At 44.4% G+C, this 22,204-nt stretch overlaps 1 long non-coding RNA gene and 1 pseudogene across 1 annotated transcript; both read left to right on the top strand.

The window, feature by feature from the left end:
• Positions 1-1,730: 1,730 nt before the first annotated feature.
• On the top strand, positions 1,731-15,982 carry LOC115295482. The gene is made up of 4 exons (XR_003910423.1): positions 1,731-1,839; positions 6,518-6,692; positions 13,385-13,505; positions 15,929-15,982. It is a non-coding gene; the product is annotated as an uncharacterized LOC115295482 (long non-coding RNA).
• Positions 15,983-16,439: 457 nt separating this feature from the next.
• LOC115295182 overlaps positions 16,440-22,204 on the top strand; it is a 36,174-nt pseudogene continuing 30,409 nt past the window's right edge.

The following is a 22,204-nucleotide window of genomic DNA, read 5'->3' as shown; positions in this document are numbered from 1 at the left end:
ATTTGACCGTTTTGTTGGATGTCGGTGTGGGCCACTTCCTGACCAACACCAGTCCCATGACCACTTGTGTTTCTTTCACACCGAATTAGTCGCTGTGAGCCTGATGTTGCCACTACTACCAGGAGCTCAGCTCATCCGGTTTTGCAGATTTCTATAGACAGTGAACTTTGATGGTTGGTGGTGCTGAGGATCCCATGATCTCGTGTGTGCTTTCAAAGAGGAAAAAACAAAAGCGAGGGAAGGCCCCCTGAACTTGTATCTCCTTTCACGTTGCTTCCAAACCTCGCCTCCGTATCCAGTCTGTTAAGCTCTGGGGCATTCCTAAGCACTACTCAAAAATATTTCGTATTTTTTGAATCACGAAAAGAACATCAGTTGCATTCATTTGATACGGCAGACACGGCCGGTGGTTTTTCTCAGCTTTCTTCTGAAAATAAACATATCCCAAGAAAGAGATACCACTGGGAGGCGGTTTGATAGTGAGTAGGTGGACTTTGTGGTTTCCATTTTACCACGGAGAAAACGGCTAATCTGAGTTTCAAATTACAGTGTGTCCGTCCCAGGAGCCCTACCTGGTTTGCGTTTGATGAACAGTTTACACCACTGTGGACACGGGGGTCTCGGCTTTCCTGTTCAGAGACCCGGAATGCGAGTTTTAGTTTCCTCAGTTAGGAGAGCACCCACGAGCCTGCCCTGATTTCCATCACGTTCCATGTTTTGCTCGCATGGTGTGTAATACTATACTTTCTTTCTGATCAAAGAGAAATTTTGGGATAATGCAAAAGGATACACAACAAACACTTCCACCTGGGAAATTTCTGAAGAGTGACCTCACCACCATAGACGTGTGTCGGCGGATCTGCTGGGTATTGTAAATGACCCAGTACCCCAAGTATACCCAATTTTATTCAAGCCCAACAAATGAGCAGGTCCTGCCTTACACACCTCCCTTCTAAGAGCTATTGTCCACCTTTCCTCTCTGTACACAGAAATCTTATATAGAAAAGTAGTTTCCAGTAGAAACACTTTATTCAAAACATTTTAAATTCCAAGTAGCCTCGTGGGCATTTTAATAAGTCACATTTATAATACAAATCAGACGGTAAGCTTCCACCAGGCCAAAAATAGGGATTTGTATTATTTTCCATATTATATTTAGCAGTGTCGCGTAATTAAGTTCTTACTAACTAATGATTGCGTTAAAAGGACCCACACTATTATCTCATGCCCCCAGGTTTGGTACTGTTTCCCTTTCCTTTAATAGCATACAGCTCTGGTTTACGCATAAGTTTTACAAATTCTGCTTTGATTTCAGAAATGTATTTTTTTAGAAAAATTAAATAGCTGTGGGTCCATTTAAAAATCCCCGTGTGTGTGCCTGTGTATACCTGTGAAATCTAATAATCTCACTTTAAGGCAAGGAGACTGAGGCCATTGAGATGTTAATGTATCCAGGGTCATATAATTATTGATTATTTTGGTTCTCTTGAGAGTGAAAATATAACCGTCATTCTTGGTGTTCCTAAAATACTGTTTCCCTTCTTTCAGAACCTCAAAGCTCTCGGGCCGTTCTGCTTCTCACCTGCTTAACCCTGAGCCTCTCCGGAGAAGCAGATCCCTCCAAGTGGCACACACTGTCACCTCCGTGCTGCCCATGACAGCTCACAAAGGGGGCAAGGTTTCCACAAAGGGCTTGGGGAACAAAGCTACCTCTTATGTAACCAGCCCACCTGGTAGACAGAATCCAAGGTCAGTCTCTGTTACTATCAAAGTCACCATAAGGTGAATTCTGTTTTGCTCCCTGGAAAGGTCTGATTTTCCGCTCTTCTGGTTCCACCGGTAAGCATCTCAAAATAAGAGAAATCATGAGCATTCTGGAAAACACTTGTTTCTCCCACTGACGCTGTTTCGCTATGAAACATTTGACCTGAGCCCTGAGCCCACACACTCTCGCAGCCCACCTGCCTTCGACTTGACTTGACGTCACCGGTTGCTGGGCCTTCTTGGAGATGGAGGCAAAGATAACATTTGCAGAGGCTGCTTTGCAAAATTCAGCTTTTCTCCCTGGGTGCCACAGATAGGATGATAAGCCAGAGACCTGCAGAGCCAATGCTCTCCCGGGAAGTCCTCCTTGCTGGGCTCTTCTCCCAAATCCACCTAAATCAGCCTCTAAGAAACCCAGGGAACTGCTCATTACGGTCCGGTCCACCACACCTGTCTGATAGCATCTCAGCTACCCCCTTCAAAGACAACACAGGGCAGTCATCTTTTTTTTTAATGCCTCTGTTCCCATACAGTGTGTTTTACTCACAGTGCCAAAATGTAAGCACAAACTGAAAACAGATTGTTTATCCGTGCCCAAAGATAAATATTTACTAGCCAGCAAATGCAAAGCCGGTGAGAGTTGACCGGTCCAAATGCCATCTTCTGAGAGAGGGACCCGTTTCTGAAGGGGGCGTCTTCAGTGTTTTCTGACCTCGGTTTTCACGTTTGCAAGGGGACGCTTGGGGACACCGTGGTTGAAAAGGATCCACAGTTACACGAGCTATATAGCAGCAACTAACTACCATGCCAGGAATCTCTTCCATCATTCCGGAAGCTGAAACAGAGCTTTTCTTAATGGAAATAAAAATCAGAGATAGTGGGGGGGGGGTGAGGAGATAAAATCTTATGAACACTGGCTGAGGACGTCTCTTTTCCTCTCTCTACTTGGTGTGTGGACAGTGACTGCTGGGAACTCCTCAGCCGCCCTGAATGTATAGCTACTTTTCGTGCCCGAGGGCCACCGGAGATTTCTTTGCTAGAGATGCAATCGGCTCTAACCAATCAGTAAGAAGGGTTAATCAGCTGATCGATTGGTCCCTGAGCAGCCAGGACCTGGCTCCTCTCAGACTGGCTCTAGCCTGGCCTTGGGGCAAGAGGTTGGGAACTTTTAATTATCCGCAGCAGCTCCGGCACTGATTGAATGGTCAATGGGTTTACCACTGAGGCGGCACCGCTTGAATAATAATAGAAAACCATGTGAATGCTGGCGAGCACAAACAGAGGGCCAGAAAAGGCGCTTGGATGGGGGAATGCACGTTAAGACGGGTTAATTGCCTGGCAGCAACCAAATTTCAAAGGTCTGGAAGATGTTTTCTCCAAGTGCGGTAGGTGCCGGGGAGAGATCTGTGAGATGGCATTTTCTCGAGGTACTCTTCAGTCAGTGACCATTACTGGCCACACACTGTTGCCTCAGGACAAAGAAAAACTTGCTTACCCTGGTGGTTAAAAAATGATCACTGGAGGACATTTGTTTTTTGACATTTGCAGGCACCGTCAGGACTTAATTGTGAACTTCCTTTGAAAGAAATAATCTTCCCCAGCTCCACTACACAGGATGTGCGGAGTGGGGAGTGGGGTGGGAAGCAAGATGACATCATGCCAAAAAATACAGTGTTCACACCCAGGGGTTTTTCTCCGACTTTGTGGTGTGATGATCCTTTACCTTCTCCAAACAGAATAAATCACTAATCCAATAACTCACTATAGTGTTCTGATCTCTCCTTTCGCTGAGAAAACAGTTCATTCCTGATGGTTCCTTGTTCCCTTAAGATAAAACCAACAAGTGCCTCAGAATAAAAATGATATCTGTGTTCACATCTTCCGAGGGTGGAGCGATGGAAGCAGTTGCCCCAGAAAGGGCAAAATAACCAGCCAATAACTACGCGCCGGCAGGGAGGTTAGCAAAAGATGTGAGCAATCGCACAGAGCTGCTGCAAAGGATACATCTGGGGTCAGATTTCTTTTTTTAAAAAAAAGAAGAGAACAGTCAACTTGGCACGTAGACCAGTGTTTGCGAGGGTGTCAAATAAAAGTCACCGAGAATCCCCTCGAAGGTGTCAACCAGAATTTTAATCAAAACCCTCAGATTGTTCGAGACCCGAAATCGTCCTACTTAAGCAGATTCCATGCTAAAAAATGTGCCTTTCTCCAGTGATCTCACATAAACACGGAGTGTCCATCAGACTCCACCAGAGTCATTACTATTTATATTACCCTACCCTGGCCGTGTGCAGTCAATTCATAATTGTCCAGTTTTTCTAATTAATCACAAAAGATTTTTGTTTTGCCTGCAGCTAGTTCTGGGGTGACTCACGATGGCAAGCCAAAGCTCATACATCAAACACAGGCCCTTTCTCACTCTGGCCTTCTGCTGGGGAATGCGGCTCAGCACTTCTCGACCAAAGAGGCCCACACCGGGCATGCGCGGCCCCAGGCAGGGGAGAAGCCAGAGCTCTGTCCTCTACTGTGTGACTTGTTATTTTTATCTGATGCTTGCATTCTCAGGCCAAATCAGATCCAGATAGCAAAGCAAGGTTTCTAAATTCAGAGCACTGCCGCTCTGGGCTCTTTCTCTCCACTCTTCTGCCTTCCACCTCTCCTCCTTTTATCAAATTGTTCAAGACTGCAGTATTTCCAAAAGAGAGATCTAGATACATTTTTCATGTCCTTCGGGCCTTTCAAGGGTGCCCTTACATGGAGGCCGCCACGACAAAAGAATGTCACCAGGAAAAGAAAGAAACCCAGTTTCTGTGTTTCATCCTCCCCAATCCACGTAATGACCGGGTGGCAGGAAGTATGTTTAATATGCAGTTTATCTTACTGAAAGGCACCTGGGGATGTTTCAGCAGGTGACCCGTTGGAAAGGTGTCCGGTGCACATAACCTCTAGGATTGCTGGGAAGGGAGCCCATGCCACAGCTTGTGGGGGTGAGGACAGTGAACACACTCTATACAGATGATCAGAGGGCCTACTGGGCAGGAGACAGGCAGAGACTGTTTTATGTAACCAAGAGTTTCGAGGTGAGATCAATCACTTTAGAAGACCTCCTGTGACTGCATTGGCATGGGGGCAGCACAATGAGAGGAGAAAAGCACGTTGTCCGGCAGCCTTAAGGAACCTTCAGGACTCCATCAGAGGCTTAGGAGACGTTAGACAACTCCTGGCCACTGATGTTATTTAGAGATGAATTTGGCTGCTATTCTATACGCACAAGTGCTGTTGATGTCGTGTGAGGATAGCTAGATCCCAGGCAGCCCCAGACATTTCATCATGGAAGACACTGTCCGCGAGGCCACAATTCTCCCACCCGCCCACCTCGGTGAACCAGATGAATGCTACTTCCCCTTAGGGTCTAACTAGATACCACCTCTTCCGAGATGTCTCCCTGGCCATTTACCCCCATGTATCCTGCTGCCTATGCCCACCAGGCTTAGATGCATCTTCCCTGCCCCCTGGAAAGGCTTGAATTGCCTCTCTCCGGACATACATCGTGATTGCCTGGGACGCACACAATTCCCCGCATGGCTAGAAGCACCACGAGACGGGGGTCCGCCATGTTCATTCCCGGCCCCAGCTCGTGTGTCCGTTTAGCTCCAGGAGAGAAATCCCTCAGAACAGAAGAAATTTACCGCCAGGTGGAAAGATCATGGTCACTGTGAAGGGTGATAAAGATGAAATATAACTTTCTACATTTATTTTCCAAGTTATTTAACTTTCCAGGGTTCCAGGAACCTACCTACTCCCTCACAGGTGCCCTACTGTGCCCAGAGAGAAAACCTCAAGTCTCACAGGTCTGCAGGTCTGCCCTGAATCCTTTACATGCTAGAATCATGTTAATGGCTAGTTCACCTTAAATCACAATAACAATACAAATAAAGAAGTCTGTTATTATCTCCTGATTAGGGGAGGCCAAACAAAACTGGATTTGTGTTTTGACTTTTGGCTTTTTCCCTTTCTGAAACCTATTTTGCATATATGGGGTGGGGGTTGGGCATCAAAGGGGCAGCTGCTTATCTGATCTAATCAGTCTAATTCTCAGTCTTTGCTATGAAAACACAGGGGAAGAGGAATTCAGATCATCCCTGGAGCTCAGTGAAGTAAAATCCTCTTTCAGAAGGGAAGAACTGGATCTTCTTTAACATAAAGGATGACAAATTTATAAAGAGCCTGATGTCACTGGGCCTTTAAATGTCATATTATTTCACACATTTGTATTCAGCAGGTGCCACGCACCAGCACACTGCACCCCGCGGGTACTTGCAAAGGACAGAGCAGGAAAGGCCCCTGCCCTCATTCACAAGCAACCCACACCTAGGTTGCTGGTCTTCTGGGCCGACAAACCTGCACAGGCTGAAACTTGCATGTGAAGGTGGGGCCTGAGGTAGAGGAATCCTGCCCCTTTAAGCAGAGTCATGAAGGACCACTCCCTAGGCGAGAAGTGCTCCCTCCCCTAGGTGGACGTGAGTGAGCCGGCCTCCTTTCTCAAGGTGGCGGAAGGATATTCAGTGCTGGGCCTGAGAATGAATGGAAGATTTGTCCACAAAGGTCCAGCAGAGGCTGGAGAGTCCCTGGGCCACCAAATGGGTGCCCTATACAAATTAGTCAAGACATTGAATTTTTGCCCTAACAACGATGAGGAAATATCAAAGAAGGGTTTCAAACAGGTGTGTTAACTCAGATCTGTTGTCTCCAGGGCGCTCTGGTTGTGGCTGCGGGGCAGAAGAGAGGGCCAAGGTGGACATGGGGGAGTCCGCAGGCAGCCCCCGAAGAGGGGCAGGTGAGAAGTGATGGCAGCCAGGACTGGAGCGATGCCCGTGGACATGGAGGGAAGGATGGGTTATGGAGAGTCTGAGCGGTTAAAATAAACGGTAAGTGAATAGTGGAATTTCCCGGGGAACAACTAGGATTAGTGTCTTTGATATTTCAGGGTTTCAGCTCTGCTTTACCTAGTCCCCCAAATCAACAAATCTGAACCTTATATCATTGACTTTAGAAAAAATAAGTTAGTGAAACTAACCCCATTGTTGCTCCCTAAAACACAAGATCCAGCTAAGACATTTTTTCATCCACCTAACAACTCTCCTCACACTCTCTCTCCACATGTCTTTGGAACCAAAAAAGACTTTATGCAGCAATCAGATTCCCTCCTTAGTCCTACCCATGCCCACTGTGACCCAAATTCAGGACCATCTCCCCCACATTGCCCTCTTTATTTGGGCACAGCAGGAATCGGAGTGGTCTGGCAAAAGGTCATTCTCCTCTCCAGACTGAAAGTTGCTCCCTTGTTATCATGGAGCAACATGGAAATGATACCTTTTCTATCCCCTACAATTTGCACAGAAAATCTGCAGGTCAAGTGGGTAAACCAGAGGCCCCTGGGTGGCTGGGTGGGTTAAGCATCCAACTCAGGTTTCTTGTCAGGTCATGATCGCAGGGGTTCGTGAGATTGAGCTACAGTCAGGTTCCATGCAGATGGCCCAGAGCCTGCTAGGGATTCTCTCTCTCCCTAGCTGCCCCTCCCCTGCTCGAACTCATGCATGCTTCCTCTCTCTCTCTCTCTCTCTGAAAATAAATAAACATTTAAAAAAAGAGGATAATCCAAACTGCACTGCTCAGAAGACCAATGCCGTCTAACCACAGAAAAGTCTTATCAGAATGTGTTGGCAAATCTGTTCTTCCCACCTCCAGCCTTAGAGACTAAGCAATAGACATTTGAACCCAAGAAACTAGTGATAGAAGAGAATTACTGATTACAGATGGTCTTCCGAGTACAGTCACCCAAAAAGGGAATTTTTGAATCTATTTGACAATTCTAGGGGTGCCAGGCTGGCTCAGTCAGTTAGAGCATGTGATTCTTGATCTCAGAGTGGTGAGTTCAAGCCCCACACTGGGTGTAGAGATCACTTAAAAATAAAATTTTTAAATAAAAAAGAAAAGAAAATCCCAAAATCAAAAACTGTATTATCTCTGACTAAAAGCTAGAAATCAAAAATATCTAACAGCAAGAACATTTCATGTCAATAACCAAAAATCATTCTTTTTTTTAATAACCAAAAGAATTCTAAGTACAGCTCAGTGTTGTAGCAGGTTTCTGATTGTATTATTTCACTTATTTATAATATGCTAACCAGCCAATTTCTCCTTCCTGTGGAAAGGATTCAGAATTCTCAACATGAGTCTTTTTTTCTTTTTTCTTTTTTCTTTTTTTTTGGTCTAATAAAGAATAGCTACACAAGTGGCTTTTTTTCCTAATGCTCCTATAATAGGGGTCTTGATGCTAATGAAAGCCCTCTCTCAGGTAGCTGGAGAAAAAAGCAAAACCCTTTCATACCCTTCTGAAGGAGTTTTCAAAAATAAAAGAATAGCTTCATTTAAAACAATGAAATATCATTTGTAATGGGGGAGAGGGGCGAGTCTGTAAGTAAAAGATTCCAAAATACAACCGATTTCTTCCTTTATTTAACTGTGGTAGTGTAATATGGAATAACAAAATTACAAGTCCACAGAATTTGTAAGGACTCTTAAAGCCTATTGAAGATGAGATTTAAACTCTACCGAGAACGTACGTCCCCACTCATGGCTGGGACAGGAAGATAACAGGAGAATCTCCTAGGCCTCACTGTTGGGCATTGGACCAAAAATTGAAAAAGAAAGGAGGATAGGAAAACACTTTGGATTTAATTGGAGAGAAGCTTTCATAGGAGCAAAGGGGCGCCTCCTTTCCAGTCACTAAAAGATTTCCTTATTTGCCTTCTAGCTCTGATCTGAGTTCCACCTCTTATAGAGGGTCGGCTCCCAGCTCAATTCCCACCAGCGGGAATCTGATCTGGGAAGTGACCTTCTCCTCCAGAAATCTCACTTGCCCTGAATGCAGAAAGTACTGGAAAGCCTCAAACATAGTTGCTGGTCTGGCCAGAATACCTGCACACATGCCAATGGGGTCAACCAAGTACTGGGCTCTGGGTTCTAGTTCTAGCCCCGGGACAAAAAGCAGAGTTCCAAAATGAGCCGGCCCTTCTTTCTCGAGCTTCCCTCAATTATCTAGAATCCAGGCCTCTTTCCTGCGGGCCCAGGACAGCAGAGTGGGAGCTGAGGGAGTCCTCTCACTGACTTACTTCACTGCCCCCCTGGTAGTGTCCAGGGACACGAGGTCCATTCTGGATCCAAAGTCATTGTGGACGCCGTGGGCACATTAGTCTCTGTGGCCCTCAGTGAGGACAAGCACAGTTTCTGAGAGGTTTGTGCTAATTGAGCAGCACCATTAAGCTGAACAAAAGAAGTGTCATCTTTCCATTCTCCCTCCTCTCTCCCCTTTGTGGCCATTTCTGTTTTCTTTTTTTTTAGTTTATTGCTTTATTTTGAGAGAGAGAGAGCACAAGCAAGGGATGGGCAGAGATAAAGGAAGAAAGAGAATCCCAAGCATGCTCTGCGCTGCCAGAACATAACCGGATGCGGGACTCAAACCCATAAACCAAGAGATCATGACCTGAGTTGAGATCAAGAGTCAGATGCTTAATGGACTGAGCCACCCAGGCTCCCTGCTGTGTTTATTTGTACTTCCAGATATGTATTCAAAGGCAAGATAATTTCATGGGGCGCCAGGGTGGCTCAATCAGTTAAGCATCTGACTCTTGATTTTGGCTCAGGTCATGATTTCATGATTCATGAGCTCAAGCCCTTCATCCAGGTCCTTGCTGACAGCTGGAAGCCTGCTGGGAATTCTCTCTCTTCCTCTCTCTCTGGCCCTCCTCTGCTCAGGTGCTTGCCCTCTCTCTTTCTCTCTTTCTCTCTTTCTCTCTCTCTCTTGCTCTCGCTCTCAGTCTCAAAATAAATAAATAAATAAATAAATACTTACATGGACTTAAGTCCTTAATCTATTTACAAGTACCATCAAAATAAAAATCCAAGTCAAAAACGACTTTGAAAACTTGCTTTTTAAGTCTTTGCTTTTTACCAGCAAAAAAGGACTTTAAGCCTGCAATCCAAAGGAAGAGAGCAGCCTGTCTTCAAATGTGGTTCCCATGTGACTTCTCCCGCATCTCTTGGAGAGGTAACTGATGCGTCAGGATAAGGCAGAAATCGGAAAATGCAGATCACTTTAGGTCAGACCCTGTGATTTCTCATCCTTTGGCTGAGGCCATTACTGAGAAGGCTCTCACTCAGCGGTGTTCTGGAGGCGAGGGGCCAGATGAACTGTGCACAGCGCTATTAGCGTCTGCTCTTCAGAGACTCAGAGAAGTAGACTGAGGTGGAGTTTCTGCTGATTTATAAGCATTAAATCGGATGAGGATAATGGCAAGTGTGCCTGCCTCTCGTATAACACCATACCAACAGCGATCATTCTCCAATACCTAGAGGAGTATCTCACAACACGCAGGTAAAATAAGCAGCAGGAAAGGAGGTTGAAAGTGACTTTCTGTCATCCCCGCATTAGTGCAACGGTAAGATGAATGTTGCATCTTGAAATGCCTAGCATTTTTTGCCTGCTATTATTAACCTTGCATGCTTCCACGCAGCACGGGGTCCTGGAGAAAAAGGTTATAACAAGTGGATATTTGAGAGCAGAGATTGCTATCCAGGGCAGGCTGGATTGGATGTGCTTCTTTAACCTTCTTTTGTGCTTGAAACCCACTATTTTAATGCAGCTGTTCCCTCCCGTTTATAAAAACTTCACAAACGCAGCAGCTACATGTAGTTGGGCTCGGTTCAGCACAATATTAGATTCAAATAAACGGCCTCGAATGATTAAACGGACATTCCTCCACGGAGGTTGGGAAGTTTCCATCTAGAGGAGGGCTGACTGGCTCGTCCCTGGTGCCAACTCCAAATACTATAAGGGGCTTTGTGTTTTATAGCATCTTTTCTCCCCCGGTATGCATCCTATACTCTAGTCTGTGCTTTTATCAGGCTAAAGAGGATATATTTTATCATAATGGCTTTATATCCGATGTGTACAGGCCAACACAAATAGGGTATTACCAGCTAAAGAACTGTACCTCAGGCACCATTTTATTAGAACTACTGTTTACATCAAACAATACATCATAAGTATTTTATATTAAGCGTGGACAAATCATTTGCCTGAGGATTAGGTGTTATGCCATTGAAATGCAATCCTTCTGTTGATTTTTTTCTTAACTGCCAAACCAAACACGGTCAAAGAAGTAACTGCAAAAGCTACAACAGGAGCTCTCTTATTCCACGTATCAAGTATAAAATCAAAAACGAAGCGAAAACGCGGGCGGTACAGCAACATAGGTTGAAGCATTTCTTTGACGTGAGCATCTGTCTCTGTGGTGTCTCATCTCTATCCCTAAGTTCGCTTTCGTTCCTGGAGTGTTCCAATGATACCGTGTTCTTAAAGCGTATAAGCATGAAAAACGATAGCGGTGCCCAGTAGAAGCCAACCAAGACCTCCCCCATTACCGTGAACCTGGGAGGCTCCAGAGTAATGCAATGACTCTTCTCCTCAACTAATCCCATCCCCAAAGGGCTCCCAGCGAAGAAGTCCAGTGTGTAAGACCACTGTGGCAGTATCATAGTCTTTAGGATACGGTTAGCCATAATTACTATATAGGCATCAGGGATATTTTTATAATATCCCTGATATTATAAAAGAGACAGAGCACAAGTAAGAGAGAAGCAGAGAGAAAGAGAGGGAGACACAGACTCCAAAGCAGGCTCCAGGCTCTGAGCTGTCAGCACAGAGCCCCAAGCGGGGCTCGAATCCACAAACCGCGAGATCATGACCTGAGCCAAAGTCAGTAGCTCAACCGCCTGAACCACCCAAGCGCCCTAGCCTCAGAGATAGTTTTTAAGCTAGACATCTGTGGTGCAGTCTCTAAGATACTCTATTATGGGGGTTTTCATACAGGCAAGGACACCTTCTTGAATTTTTTTAAAAAGTTCAAATGATGCATCATATTCAAGTAACTATTTGCCTTATTCTAAATTCTGAGAATGAAGATTTGCCAAGTAAAGGGAACACAAATTTACATAATATGGTGGTTCCTGGGAGTTAGGAATGGAATCAGACTTCCTGAGCTAGAAGCTTTGTTCTGTCACCTGCCAGGGGTTAGATTCTGGCAATTTCTCGACATCCCTGGGCCTTGCTTTTCTGTGAGATGGAGGTAGTGGCAATGCTTGCCTCATCGGTTTCCATGAATAGCAAATGAGATCAGCAGGAGGAAGTCCTCTTCTGGGTCTCCCTCCCCCCCCCCCCCCCCCCGCTGAAGAGTGGAGAGACTTCTCATTAGCTATTGGGCTGCCTTTAAGGGCTCTTCTTCCCTTCTGCAGCTCTCTCTGCGCCTCTCAGCCTGGTTTTCTGTCCGAGCAGGGATAGGCTGTGTGAAGGAGAACCCGATAGATCAACTGGTTGGAAGAGGCAATACGTGGGCTGGCAGAAGCTCTTTCTTGTTAGCTGGTCACCTTAAAGTCCCAGCACTCTAACTTCTCTTCTAGCCTAATTGCAACCACAGGCGCTTCTCTGTGGATCCACCTGCTAAAACCATGCCACCTCCGTGAAGTGCGCCAAGCAGAAACCTGTGACATGCAATGTTGCTATCAGCGGACCCTCTGAGTCTGACAAGGGCTACCCGAAAAATAATAAATAAAACATAATTTTAAAAACTATTATCTGAGCAAATAATTGAGCAAGGATAATAATCCTGATCGATAATTGTTAAGGGTTATAAATAATCAAATGGATAATTGTATGGGCCTTGCTTTTCTGAATGTTTCAATTACTGAATTACTGAATGTTTCCTGGGGTTTTATTAACTTGCTGAACACAGCCTCTATTTTTTTTAAGGTTATTTATTTTGAGAGAGAGAGACAGAGACAGAGAGAGAGGGCATGTGCAAGCAGGGGAGGAGCAGAGAGACAGGGAGAGAGAGGATTCCAAGCAGGCTCTGTGTTGTCAGCACAGAGCATAGCACGGGGTTTGATCTCATGAAATGTGACATCGTGACCTGATCTGAAATCAAGAGTCAGATGCTAAACCGACTAAGGAGCCCAGACGCCCCAGGGACACAGGTTCTGTTGACTGGCTGGGACAGGCATTGCCCTTGGTAGTGGGGTTACAAAATCTGATGAAGCATAAATTGACCCCATCGGTCATTCATTCATTCACTCATTCATTCATTTAACACGCATTTAGATGCCAGGCACTGTGGCAGACACGGGGGAACAGATGAAGTTCCTGCTTGCAAATCCTTGCTTCCGTGGGTTTCTGAAAATGCCCAATGCTTTGGAAATACTCATTCAAATACTCACTGTTTGAGAAATCATAGGAAACCTCTTTAGCAGCAATGTTCAGTCTTATTTTTGTTGCGGGACTTGAACCAAGTCACGAACCACAGTAATGAAACACATTCAGAACACGGGCCCCCTTCACAATCTGCTGGCAACAGACTCATCCTCGTGTTCTTTCTGCAATATCTGATTAAATACATAAAGGGGAGGGCTCCTCACTCCCAATATTCTGGAAGCCCTCCGAGAGAGGGCTTCTTTCACAAAAGAAGTATGTGAAAATAGAGTAACTGCTTATTCTTTCCCACAGAATTGCCTAGAAACATGAAAAGCCAAGTTCCATTATCTACGAACTCTCCTGAACCAAGCACAGGGAAATCAGACGGTCTGAGTGGCTTAAAGGGAGTGGCATGAGGATCTTCCTTCTAAAGGTTAATATGGGGAAAGTTCTAGAGCACCCAGCCCTTTCCTGCTTAAATCATCAGTCACCTTGTTTGTGAGGCACCACCTCTCTGGTGCCCCACTTCAACCTAGAATGAACTAAGGGGAATACTTCGCGCTAGCTTCATGGCGATCAAGACAGAAGAACTTGCACATATTTTCACTGACCACCATGTGTATTGGTCTCCCAGAAGCCTTTGTTCTGTACGTATTTAAGGTCTCTATGCTAAGACCTACAGCAACACTCCTGTTTTTACTTCTCCCTCAGATTTATACATTTATTTCTTTTTTTTAATGTTTAACTTTTGAGAGATAAAGAGAGCGAGTAGGGGAGGGGCAGAGAGAGAGGGAAACACAGAATCCGAAGCAGGCTTCAGGCTCTGAACTGTCAACACAGAGCCCGACGTGGGACTCAAACTCCAAATGGCAAGATCATGACCTGAGCCAAGGTCAGGTGCTTAACTGACTGAGCCACCCAGGCGCCCCTGTTTCTAAATGTAGAACTAACTGCCATCATGTTCAGTTTTCAACATCTTTTGGAGTAGCAGTTTCATAGTTTATTCAAAGGATATTTCAACCATTAATAAGGTAATCCCTCTACTTGGCACTGTAAGAGAATCAGAAAATCTTTAAATAGTTGAAATGGAATTAAGCTGAATGAAAACTAGAAATATTACAGAGGTCTTTTCCAACGCAAATCTTGCCTATCACCTTCTCCACCATCTTGATTGCATTGGCTGATGAATGCCCTCAGTATAGCACTTGACGTTTTAACACGGAGCACATGGGGTGCCTGGGGGACTCAGTCGGTTAAACCTCCGACTTCAGCTCAGGTCATGATCTCACGTTCGTGGGCTCGAGCCCCACGTCGGGCTCTGTGCTGACAGCTCAGAGCCTGGAGCCTGCTTCTGATTCTGTCTCTCCCCCCTCTCTGCCCCTCCCCCTCTCATGCTCTGTCTCTCTCTGTATCAAAACTAAATAAAACATTAAAAATTTAAAAAAAAATATGGAGCACATCTGCTGTTCCCAACCTCAGATTTCCCCCAACTATTTTCCACAAGAGAAACATTTTGATAATTGACATTATCTACTGTTTATGTTCTCCACAGATACGAGAATTTTCTAGTATTAATCTCCCACAAAGTTCTCCTTAATGTCTCCATTTTTTTTTTTTTTTGGTTTGGTGCACACATTTAATTCTCCTTTTTCTCGCACAGCAAGGCAATCTGCATGGTGAGCCAGGGACTGGGGGGGTCTCCATAGGCAAGTGCACGGAGGTCAGGAAGTCTGCAGGCAAGCAGGTGGTTGTCAAAATTCTTGACCTCTCAGGTGTCTGACAAACTGGGCACTCAAACGTGTGGAGCTGGGAATTGGTCTGGACCAGAGCACTTGCTCATTAGGTAGAAAGCTTTGTTGGTAGGAAGTAGATGTCAGCAAAATTGTAGTAGAGTTCACCAGCAGCGAGTCCTCTAGTATGTTTTGTTCCTGATTCCACCTCGCCCCCTTGATGAATAAAACAAAAATATGAACTCCGACGTGAGTGCAGTCCGTGTCCTTAAAGGCTCTCCTGACCGTGTTGAGCGTCCTGTGGACCACAGAGAACGCCTCGTCCTTGATGTCCATGGAGCCCGAGATCACACGGTGGGGAAACACGAGGGCGTCTGGATTCCTTGGGACTGTTTCCTAAAAGGAAATAGTGAGGAAGTGGATTTGTATATGTAACTCACATACATACCTCATTACGCAGGAATCTGATACGCTGAAATTCAGGATTATAGAATGTAGGAATTGGAAAACTGACTCAAAACATATAATCCCAATGCTGCTTTTACTCAATCTTAAAGTCGATTCAGTCCTATATTCCAGTAAGCATGCCCTACCCCTTACTTTATTTACTAAGGAAATCAAACACAACCTCTGCAGTATTTCTGCATTTCCTCCCCCTTCTGGATAACCAGCCCTGGAGAAGCAAAAGGAGTCGCATAGTTGTTCCCAGTGGAAAATAATGAAGTGTCAATTTGTTAGAAACAAATGACTCTTCAATCCAGGGGCACTATTCAGTCAAGCATGTTTTTTAACTTTGCTAAAAAAAAAAAAAAAAAAAAAGAGGAAAAACACTAGTAGGTAATGGTTTGAAGCATCAAATGTGATTTTAAAGTACATATATTTGGTTTTATAATGAAACCATATAGGCTTTGAGGCATACATATGGATGTTGGAGAAAAGTTTCGGCCTCCATCTGTTCCGAAAGGGGCTTCCACCTGCAATCTATCAGACACCGCGGACTTTGAAGTTTTATTCTAGCACAACTTTCAAGTGAATCACTCCCTCCTCAGCCCTACTTTGGTATTTGTATAAACTTCAATTTATGATTTTGCTGCCATGCTTGTTTTCTTCTCTGTTTCCTCTGCAGGACTGTGAGCGGCTTGTAGGAAGGTTGGAGGCTGTTTATCTTTCTATCTCTGGAGCCTGGTGTTCAAGAAACACACGCTGAACGCTTTAGCTGTGAGCCAGTTACTCTTCTCACGCTGCCCTCATCGGACCTATGCCTCGCTGTTGCTCAATAAAAATTTTAGAAGCCAAACTGCACTCATTGCTGCTGTTTTGTTTTTAATGTTAATTTATTTTTGAGAGAGAGAAACAGACAGCGTGAGTAGGGGAGGGGCAGAGAGAGAGAGAAACAGACACAGAATTCCAAGCAGGCTCCATGCTCTGAGCTGTCAGCACAGAGCCTGATAAGGGATCTCAAATTCATGAACCCTGAGACCAGGACCTGAGCAGAAGTTGGATCCTTAACCAACGGAGCCACCCAGGCACCTTCCTTGCTGCTCTTGATGCTTTTTTATGAGTCTTCTCAACTTGATTTTTACCAGCTCATGTCTGAGTTTCTCTGTATGTTTACCAGGTCTCATCCTTTTGCAGGGATGCCTGGTGACCAGAATGCCCACAGCCAGAGGTAAGGAAAAAAACAACAAAAAACATAGAGATTCCACATAAGATCGGGCCAAGAGTGTCCTGCTGCCGATGTGCCCAGGGCCCTGTTGGAGGAGGGTGTTTTGGAAGAACTCACTCTATTAGTCCCCATCACCTCTCTAGATAAACCCAGAACTGTATCTTGAGGGCAGAAGATTCTCTGCATTGAAGACTAGCCTACGTGTTGCTAGCCCCATAGAGACAAGTCTAGCACTTTCCTCCCTAACCTCTGACTCACCCCTAAGGGTCAGCTGGTCTCCAGCCGACCACGTCCTCTATTTCCTCATCTGTAAATGATAACCCACAAAGGGAACAATGGTCATAGCCTCAACCAACACTGTTCACTGAAATTCGGACAAGATTTAAGACAATTTTGTTAAGTATTTTGTGCCACAAAGAAATTCTTTCTGTCCCCCTAGAGAAGACTTCAGGCAAAGTCTTTTAAGGCTCCAATCTCTAAATTCCCTCTTGAGAACCGTCCCTTTTGAGAACCCCAAAGAACATTCTGGAGTGCAGTTATCCCCACTCTGTGAAAGCAGTGCCACAGGACCACAGCTGGAGGAAGATGGAGTTCTAATCCAAAGCCTTGATTTTACATATGAATCAAGCTGAGAGCGATAAAGGTTATTGGTTCACCAGAGCGCACATGACTCATCTGTGATGAGCCAGAAGGAACGATACCATTCTTCTTAAATTATTTACAGGAACCTTTCCCACACTTCCACTGGGGCAGCAAACTTTCCCTCTGGAAAGTAATGTAGGCAACCTCTTTCAGTAGGGCTAAATACATGCATATAAGTCGAGCCAGAATTTCCATTTTTAGGAATTTGCCCTAAGAGAGTAACCGGAAAACTATGCTATGACTTAGCCACAGAGATGTTCACATCAGGGCAGTTGATAGGAAGAAAAAATGGGGGGCAACATCAATGTATAACAAAGCGTTGGCTAAATTAAAATGGTATGCATACATGAAAACCTACACAAGTGCTAAAAGCTACATTGGAATAGATTATGTTATTAGTGTGCGGGGTGAAAAAGGGAGGTGGCGATACTGTGTGTGCCTAAGATTCAAATTCCATAAAGAATCTGAAAGGGGGGGGCGCCTGGGTGGCTCAGTCGGGTAAGCATCTGACTTCAGCTCAGGTCATGATCTCACAGTTCGTGGATTCGAGCCCCGAATCGGGCTCTGTGCTGACAGCTCAGAGCCTGGAGCCTATTTTGAATTCTGTGTCTCCCTCTCTCTCTCTTTCTCTCTGCCCCTCCCCTGATCACACTGTCTCTCAAAAATAAATAAATGTTAAAAAGAAAAAAGAGAATCTGAAAGGATGGGAAGAATTGCCTGGGTTATATTGAGACAGGTCAAGGAAGGTAAAGTAGCTGGTCTCATAAAATCATCACCTTTGGTTTCAGTCTGCATGTTCTATGTTTTTAGGGACTTTGAGAAGCTGACACTTGACACGCTCTGGGTTTTTTTTTTTTGCATGACTAAGTCAAGTCCCCAACTGGAAGGACATGTTGTAACAATGAGTGGAAAGGGGGATAAAGCAGAGGTCAGGAATGAAGACTGGTAGAAAGAGGGAGCAGGGAGAGGGTGTAACTGAAAATAAGAATCCAGATAGAGATAAGAGTGGAATCGGGTGGAGCTCTAAAGATGAATAACAGATGTCTGATAAACTCTGACCCAGCCATCATCATGATGAGTCGCCTAAGCAGTAGCAGGGACAAGTGGGTGCAGAGCTCAAAATGGGGGTTAAGAGTTCCATCCAGGATATTCAACTACTTCCAGGATTCACAAGGGAGTTGAAAGTTAAGAGAGTACCAAGACAGACTAATTAAAAATTTAGTTGATTAGAAAAGGCATTTTTGGGGTGCCTGGGTGGGTCAGTCGGTTAAACGACAGACCGACTTCAACTCAGGTCATGATCTCATGGTTCATGGGTACAAATCCTGCATCAGCTCTATGCTGACAGCTCAGAGCCTGGAGCCTACTTTGGATTCTGTGTCTCCCTCCCTCCCTGCCCCTCCGTCTCCCCTGCTCTCTCTCTCTCTATCTCAAGTAAATAAACATTAAAAAATTTTTTTAAAAGAAGAGAAAGAAAAAGGCATTCTCTGCAAGGATTCTGAATGGCACAGCACAGAAGGACCCCCACAGCGTTCAACAGTGATTTTATATCTCTGGGGAGATACAATTAACAAAAGGAATAACACCTGCTATCATGTTTCTTCTCCTTTTCTTATCCAGCACGTGTCATGAAAAAAAAAAAATACAGGCTAATGGAGTCAGATCCAGGTGTAAATCTGAACAAGCCTTCGTGACTGTGTCCTCGTCTGCCGACCCCAGAAGATGAACATAAGAACCAAGTGAGTTAGGATGTATGGAGTGGTTGGCACATAACAGGCTTTCAGTCAATATTTGCTTTTCCTTTCGCCCCTCCCTGTGCCACTGGCTGGCAGTGGTGGGGTAAGCAGGTTGAATCTAGCAAAGAGAGAGAATCAGGCCATCCAGTATATCCTACCTCCCACTGGGTTTTAGGGTCACCCTAGGTTTGATCCACATGTACCTCCATCTTGACCGATTGATTCCCTCCTGGCAAAGACTATTTAACACCGTGTACTTGTATACAACTTGTTTGCTGCTCCAAATGGACCTGCTGATTCTACCTAAAGTCTTGCCTTTCAGAGAGGAGCCAGAGGATTAGTTGTGTCTACAGGTAATATTTGTGATTTCCTTACACTCCCATTTTCTTTTTATTTTTTATTTATTTATTTATTTTTTATTTTTGAGAGAGAGACAGTGTGAGCAGGGGAGGGTCAGAGAGTGAGGGAGACACAAAATCCGAAGACAGGCTCCAGGCTCTGAGCTGTCAGCACAGAGCCCAACTCAGGGCTCAAACTGTGAGATCATGACCTGAGCTGAAGTCAGGTGCTTAACTGACTGAGCCACCCAGGCGCCCCTCAACACTCGCGTTTTCTGATTCTAGAATATATGCTTCTCACATCAGTGAATATAACCCAGTGATCAGTCACTGCCAATTTCTCACCATGCTGCATACCCCCTACTCACTCAGCCCACCAGACCAGCTTCAAGGGTTACCATACATTGGTTCAAGGCCGGCCATGCCAAGTACTGCCTGCATTTTTAGCATGGGGGTCTGGCAAGATCCTTTCAGCCTGTGTTTCCAATTATCTTCTTTGAAACACTAGCCAGTATTAGAAGCGGAGGTTGAGAGATTTCCAGCTTAGAAGAAGACTTCACCAAAAGTGTGCTAGGAAAGTATCCCACTCTATTCTCTGTATTCTGACTGCTAGAAAATTCGTTTTTGTCATGAATTGAGATCTCTCCACCCATATCTTACATCTGTTCATCTCAGTTCCACTCTTGAGTCATGTAAAACAAGCTTAAAATTCCTTCTTTTCTCTCACATGCTCCATAGTTAATAACAGATGCACAAGTGAGATTATTACTCATTTGCATAGACTGTACCTCCAACCTGTATATTCTACAGGCAAAAGAAAAAAATTCAGTAATACAATGGCTATTCCCAGCTTAGAAAATTTCTCTATCCAAAATATCCCCAAGATAATTTCTGGAAAGCAAGTCAAAGTGGAAAAAGAAATAATGGCCAATATCAAAAGCAAAATAAAGACAAAGACAGGGAACTTCATTGCCTGCGTTTCCCTTGTTTTTATATTTGGACATATTTTCACTCAAAAATCTTATCAGATAAATAAATAGCAGGCTAGGCTGCCTTTCATTATTCAAAAGCTAGTGTCACATGGGCAGCTCAGTCAGTTGAGCATTGGACTTTGGCTCAGGTCATTATCTCTTGCCTGAGCTCCTGGGTTCAAGCCTCGTGTCCCCCTCTGTGCTGACAGCTCAGAGCCTGGAGCCTACTTCAGATTCTAGGTCTCCCTCTCTCTCTGACCCTCCCCTGCTCACACTGTCTCTCTCTGTCTCTCAAACATAAATAAAAGACATTAAAAATTAAAAAAAAAAAAGAATGAATGTGGACTCTTTAGGTAGAAAAAGGACACCAATACTTAATTAACCAAAGAAAAAGAAAAGGAAAAAAGAAAGAAAGAGACAGCCGTCAGACACCTTTCCAAAAAATGGAGGTTTTGCCCACAGAATGTATCCCCGAGATATGTATTTTATAATTTTATTACTGTTATTACCAACATTAATATTTTTATATGTGCAGTAATTTATATTTTCTAATCCCTTTCATCACCAACACCTCATCAGATGGATCATCAGACAAAGAAATTAAAACAGGTATTATTAACACCATATTTCAGATTAGACCCTGGAGGCCCAACACACCTAAAATAAGAGCTTAGGAAATTCATTGTTACTCTCCATGGAATCAGTGGGGCATCGTGTTTCTTTCACTTTTATTGAGATGTCACTGACACACAGCACTGCTCAAGTTCAAGGTGACTCGACTTCCATGTATCAGGTAATGATCACCACAGTAAGTTTAGTTAATGTCCATCCTCTCATGTCAACAGAAAATAGAAAAAAGATGTTTTCCTTGCGATGAGAACTCAGGGTTTACTGTCTTAAGAATTTTCTTGTTGGGGCACCTGGCTGGCTCAGTTGGTTAAGCATCTGACTCTTGATTTCACCTCAGGCCATGATCTCACAGGGTTTGAGCCCCCGTGTCTTACTGTCAGTGCAGAGCCTGCTTGGGGTTCTCTCTCTGTCTCCCTCTCTCCCTGTCCCTCCTGTTCTCACTCTCTCAAAATAAATAAATAAACTTAAAAAAACACTTTCCTGTATATTACACAACAGTGTTAGCTGTGGGCATCTTATTGAACATTATTTCACTAGTGCTTATGTTTCGTATAACTGGAAGTTGGTACTTTTTGACCATCTTCCTCCAATTCCTCTGACCCTTTCCCACATACCTCTGGTAACCAAAACTCTGATATCTTTTTCTGTGAGTTTGGGTCTTAATATTTTTTTTTTTGCTTTAGATTCCATATAGAAATAAGATGATACAGTATTTGTCTTTCTCTGACTTATTTCACTTGGTGTAACACCCTCAAGGTCCATCCATGTAGTCAAAAATGGCATGATGTCTTTTTTTCATGGCTGAATACCATATCTTGTGTATATATATGTATGTATACACACACACACACACACACACACACACACACACACATACAAATTTCTTTTTCCATTCATCCATCAATGGACACTTAGGTTGTTTCCATGTCTTGGCTGTTGTTAATCATGCTGCAATGAACATGGGGTGCAGATTACCTCTTTGACATAGTGTTTTCATTTCCTTCAGATACGTCACCGGAAGTGGAGTGCACAGAGTGGCAGGAAGGTGGAACATCTCAGTTCTCTCATTTTTCAAATAAAGCGATCACACACCAAATTGGGATACATGACAACAGAATCAGCTTCTGGATCTCTCAGGTCACATTATTTATGATGGTTCTTCCGTATCCAAGCATTCAAAAGACTATACCTTTAGGGATCATTTCTACCATTCCTTTCATGGCATTCAAGCACATGACCAACATCTGAACTAATGATTCCTTTCCAAAACCCAACTGCAAAGAGATGTTTCATTTGAACTAACAAGAATACTGGATATCGCTGGAATTGGCGCCGTGGTGGCGGCAGCGGCGGCGGCGGTGGCGGCGGGGTCAGAGGCTGCGGCGGTGGGGGCGGCAGCAGCAGTGGGGGTGGCAGTGG

Source organism: Suricata suricatta, chromosome 7, assembly GCF_006229205.1.
Source record: "Suricata suricatta isolate VVHF042 chromosome 7, meerkat_22Aug2017_6uvM2_HiC, whole genome shotgun sequence".
Lineage (NCBI taxonomy): Eukaryota > Metazoa > Chordata > Mammalia > Carnivora > Herpestidae > Suricata > Suricata suricatta.
Note: the sequence above shows the minus strand (reverse complement) of the source record. Positions and strands in the feature narration are given on the sequence as shown.